The sequence below is a fragment of the Lathyrus oleraceus genome, chromosome 1, assembly GCF_024323335.1.
Source record: "Lathyrus oleraceus cultivar Zhongwan6 chromosome 1, CAAS_Psat_ZW6_1.0, whole genome shotgun sequence".
NCBI lineage: Eukaryota > Viridiplantae > Streptophyta > Magnoliopsida > Fabales > Fabaceae > Lathyrus > Lathyrus oleraceus.
Genome location: NC_066579.1, coordinates 126790402 through 126796401, shown reverse-complemented (window position 1 = coordinate 126796401; position 6000 = coordinate 126790402).

Sequence of the window (6000 nt, the reverse complement as noted above, 5' to 3'; positions counted from 1 at the left end):
GAGGGATCTTAGGGTCAAAATTTGGGTCTTACAGCTGCCCCTATTTAAGGACATTCTAACTGAGGATGTGAAGGTTAAAATCTTCGTATCAACTTAGTAGAATGGACTTAAATAACAACAATAGAAACAAATTTTGGTCCCTAAGAGACCACTTGATGCATATGGTATGAATGTTAAAATAATCTTTGTGGGGAACATATTGCCACAAAGGAAAAGAATCCGGAGAGACTGAAAGTCCGCATGAGCATAATGCATTCCATAAGGAACACTCACTGGGGAGAGAAAGACTCTGGGGATAAACAGTTGTGCGTAGGCCAGGCTACGACTTAAAAACTACTGGGGACACGATGGAGACTTCCATGAAAATAAATCAATGAAAGGACTCGGTTGGGGATACGGGAAATCTGTAGGGGAAATGGGTAAATCAGAACAAAACTGAAATAGCTGAACCAAACAGGGGATTGGTGACTTCACTGAGGAAATACACACTCAAACTCAACTGGGGAATAATTATCTTCAACGTAGGAGTACCAGAAGTATATTATCTATTACCAGTTACTGGGTAGGAAGATAATTTACTCTAACAGAGGGACATCCGTTATCGATTATGGTAAACATATCAAGGATGACTCGCTGAGAAAAAGGAGGTGTATTCGTTACCAGTTACTGGGTAAGAACAACCTGATGGGGAAAATATCAAATAGGATTTACAACTACCGGTTACTGGGCAGAAGACCGAAGAGAGAATATTTGTCACCGGTTAAAGTGAACATATCAAGGATATACTCAAAGGAAAAATATCCGTCATCAGTTAGGATGAACATATCAAGGATATACTTGTAGCGGGGTATTCGTTACCTTTAGATTTATTGACTAAATCAAAAGTAAATCATACAATTCGAGTCGCCACCGCACTTCTATTTATCCAAAGGAAAGGTTAGAAAGCGAACAAAAACCGAGAAGTTTTATCAAATAAAAAACTAATAAAAATGTCAGAGATCTGGGTAAGGGGGTTGGTTATGCAATGGGAAGGTTTTAAGAACCCAAAACATCCTTAGTACTCTAAGGGAGCCCTTTTTGCAAAGTTGTATGGTAGGTTGGTATTTGTGAAAATATTTGTGCAAACATGATTGGGGAGATGAGAAAAGAATATACATATTTACAATTTGTTGTTTGAATGGATAAACCCATTGCCTACGTACCATCACAAAAGGTAGGATCAAAACCTCGTAGTTCGGGGTAAAAATCTCAAAATTTGGGGGAATTGATTTGTCAAAAGCCTTAAGGTCTTTTGTTATCAAAGGGAGAAAACTCAACCTAAACCAACAACCCACCATGTGAGGAGAGCTTAAACATACTAGTGAGGGATCTACTCTATAATAAGTATGGAAGACTTATAGTCCAATCACTAAGGATAAGGTGAGGTTTACATCAACCACTATGATAACTCAAACCTATGGCTAATGTTTATGAAAAAAGTTTTAATCAAAGGTGGTCATTGGAACCACAAAAATCACTTGAAATGGGTTGAATTTACCAATTAGAAGTATTCACAAAATGAGGTCAAAGTATGAATTAGAGTTCATTTACAATGAGTATTAGTGAAAAGAGTTTGAAAAATCAAAGGCATATGGCCTAGGTTTCTAGTTTTTGAAAACAATGTCAATGTTTGCACAAAATGAGTTTGGCTTAGGTTAGAATGGAGAGAAGAAGAGAAGGGCTAGGCCTAAACATGCAAGGATGAGAGAAGAGATAAGACCCTTGGAGTTCCTTTCTTGAGATCGTAAAGATGATTCAAGATGCTCCTTTCCTTTGGACTTAGCAAGCAACAAGCAATCAAAATAATTAAACATTCAAGCTCCTAGGATCTCCATTTGGCTTGTCTTTCTCTTAACTTGGTTATTCATGACAATGGTCCTTCTTACTATCTCAAGTTTGGAATCCCTATCACACAAGAACAAACAATCAAAAAGTTCACAATGCAATAAGAGGAATGGACAAAGAAAGAGTTTTGGATTAGGGGTCATTTCAAGTCAACCTCAAGATTAAGCATTCTAAAGGCATGAGACCTAGTTGCTCTTCAACAAATTTAGCATTCTAAAGGCATGAGGCCTAGTTGCTCTTGAACTCCATTAAACATAGGTAAGGTCCTAATTCTAAGTCCTTTCTCCTTTTTGCATTGGTTCACACAAAAAAAAACAAGCACAAGGCAACAATATATATTTACATGATAATAAGCTCAAGTGAGCAAAAGGAAAATAGCATAAACATAAACATGAGCTCAAATGAGCAAAGGGAAAAGACAATATGAATAAATGAGCAAGAAATTAAATTGCATTAAAATAAATTGCAAGAATTAAATGATTGAATTAAAGTTAGTGTTAGTAGTTAATGTTAGTGTGCCATAAGGCAATTTAGCGCTATGTTAAGCAATCGTAAGTGGACTAATGTAGTAGACACACCTATCTGAGGCCGGTCAATAAAACTATAGGCAAATAAACACAAGTTAGAGATCATGACTAGTAAGCCAAGCTCCTACAACTTGCCATGCAAAAAGAAAAGAAGAAAGACCTTGTATGGATTTCAGGTTCTTTGCTTGACCAAGAAGCAACCTATCTTGGACACAAAGCAACTCACTTGATCTTTGATCAAGTTGAGTTTGATTTGGATCAAAGAAGGTTAAGCCTCTCATATGTCATGGCTAACCACAAATCATTAAGTCATTGGTCAAAAGAAAAAGAAGAAGATGAGAGATGAAGATGGAATGTACAAAATGAAAATTCAAATGACATAACCAAAACACAATGATCAAATGTGAATAGAATCAACATCAATCAATGGTAAACAGAAGTGAAATGAAGATTAGAAGTCAAGAAAGGTCAAACATATTTTTGGTATTTTTTGGAATTAAAATAATACATAAAATAAAATGAACAAAGTAAGGTCAAACTTCAAATCCAATTCAAATCAACTTGGATAAGTCCAATTGGATCATCATAAGCCTAACATGGTCAAACAAGGTTTGAAAAGTTTTCTCAACATTTTTTTAAAACAGAAACTATTTTAAAATCAATTAAAAGCATTAAAATATAACACAAATGAATTAAAATCTCAAATAAATCTCAAATCAATTAAGAAATTGATGAGAATATTTTCATAGACTTATCATGATCCAAATGTGTTAAGAAAATATTTTTGGAATTTTTGAATATAAAAAAGTATTTAAAATGAATTAAAAAAATATTAAAAACAAAATAATTCACAAAAAAAATTAAATGAAATCACAAAAATAATTAAAAATCGGATTATGGAACTAGATTTTAAAAGAATTTTTTTGCAATTGGTCTCATATTTTTTTGATTCCAAATAAAAGAGTTATGAATTTTTGAAAATAAAAGGAATTAAAGAAAATAAAACAGAAATTAGAAAAAATAGAAAAAATCAGGAGCGCATGATTCAACTTCATTAATTGACATGGACAATCAAGTGGTCTAGAAGCGCGCGCGCATTGTGATCATTAGTCAAGTGCATCACACCATGAATTAAAAAAGTCAAATAAAAGCATGGCCAGGATTAGATCACTTAATCACCATCCAATGGCTCAGAGTGGTTCCACGTGGGGACGGTGGTGGAAACCACCGTCTTCTCCGGTGAGCAAACAGATTCCGGCCACCAGTTGCAGGTTTTGCAACCTCAACTAAAACACACGTGCCTTATATCAAATTAAAGCTGGGGTGATGTACATCACCCATGTATCCTTGGATTTCTCTCAAGATCTCTATGGAAGGAGAAATCTGAGATGGAAAATCCAGGTGTTCAATTTGAAATGCATCAATTCACAAAATTAAAGCCAACATTGGCTTGCCTCTCACACGAGGACTTCAGAGAACCAAACAAACACAAGTAAATCGCATCATATAAGGAGATTCAGATCAAAATAGTTGAGATGTAAACCTTTGAAGTGCAGCTTTGATGAGCCCGATCCAATCAAATTCTTGCTTACAACTTGACCTTGAGATGATGATGATGCAAGGCTTAGGAATTGGAAACTGAAGATCAACCAAGGAAGTTTAAATTCAAGTTTTAAATTGAGAGAAAAAATTCAGAATTCCTTTTAAGTGAGGTTGGGTATGGATTTCAGCAGAGATTTAGGCGCCTTCAGGTTGATAATTGAATGAAGCAAGGTTCCTATTTATAGTTGAAATGCAAGGCAAGATGAGGAGAAACTCGTGTGCATGATCATTGGGTCCTCCATGCATGGGCTTGTACAGGCACATGTGAGGCCCAAAACCAATTGGAAATGATAGCTGAAGTCACTTGGAGTTGAAATGGACGTGCATTCTGAGCTGCATTGGCTTGTGCATCAAGTTACAAAGTGAAATGCACAATTGATCACAAATGTTCCTCTCTTCGAAAGTTCCATAAGGAAAATCCAAACATAGGCATGTGAGTAATGGTTGGAAAGATCTTGACATAAGGAAAAAAAGTTATGTTGGGAAAAAATACATTTGAAGTTTTGAAAATTGTGAAAATTGGCCATGAAGTTTGATGTACAAAACATGTCTTTGAAAAATTTGTTAAAAGTGACCAACTTTAAGCCCTTCTGTTTCAATGATGCAAGCCTCAAATGGAAAAACCTCCAACATCAAAGTTGTATATATTTTCAATATGATCAATTTGGACTTAAAGTTTTCATCATTTAGATTTTTTATGAGAAAGTTATGGGCACTTGAAGTTGGAATTTTTCAAGATTCAATGGCTTTGGTCCAAAGTGACCTATAACGTTTTGTATTATCACATGTGTTTCTTTTAGGATTATGAAATTTTGTCCAACATAACATTTGAAGTATACATCTTAATATTTCCAATGCAATTAGTCTCACCTCAAAATCCTAAAACATGAACGTTGTTCATATGGTTCTTAAGAACACTTTTGCTCTTGGGGTCATCTTCATTTGACAAACACATCAAAAGTCAGGTCTCAGTGGATTTCAATTTGGTTAGATGACTTGACTGGTTAACTTCTCAAGTCCAAACTTCAAATCATGATGAATGAATGATTGAGGATACTCACATAGGCTCATATATGAATAAAATAATGAATGAAAGAACTTCCCTTGATTGAATTTGATCATGGGTTGAGGTTGCTTCATGAGCAAGGCACAGTCAATGCACAGTGAATTAGGGTTTCCTTGGGAAACAACCTTCAAGCCCTCTGGTTTATCTTGATCAAATTGACAAATTGAGATACTTGGGAGACATATATGATTATTTAGAGCTTTAGGAACCATTGTCATGCTTGCTTTCATCTTCATCTGGCCACTTCATTGAGCACAGGGGCCTCATAGGGGAAAGGGATCTCATGATTGCTTAAGCTTCAAAACAAAAGAGGTTAGTGACATATTTTTGTGCTTTTGGTTAGTAAAGAAAATAAGAAAAGCAATGATATAAAATTCAAGCATTCTTGTTGGTCTCAAACCACTCACACAAGTCCTAACCTAAGGGTAAAGGGGCCAAGACATGCTATGATCCTTGAGGCAATTCAATGAGCAATGATATGATGCCATGAGGGATCTTAGGGTCAGAATTAGGGTCTTACAGATGCCCCTATTTAAGGTCATTCTAGCCGGAGATATGAAGGTTAAAATCTTCATCTCGACGAGGTAGAATGGGCTTAAATAATAACAAAGAGACGAATTTTGGTCCCTAAGAGACCTCATGATGCAAATGTATGCATGCAAAAGTTAATACTCTATGGGGAAGTATGGCCAGGAAGAAAAAGAAATCAGGAGAAACTGAAAATCCACCGGAGTAATACACTCACTAGGGAGACAAAGACTCTGGGGAGAAATAAGGGTAAAATGCGTGAGCAGGTCACGACTTGAAACTTGCTGGGAGACACGAAGGGATTCCATGAAAATAAATCAATGGAAAGACTCGAGCTGACGCAAAGATGCATGTATTGGGGAATATGCCAATACAGCAAAACTATCCACAAAG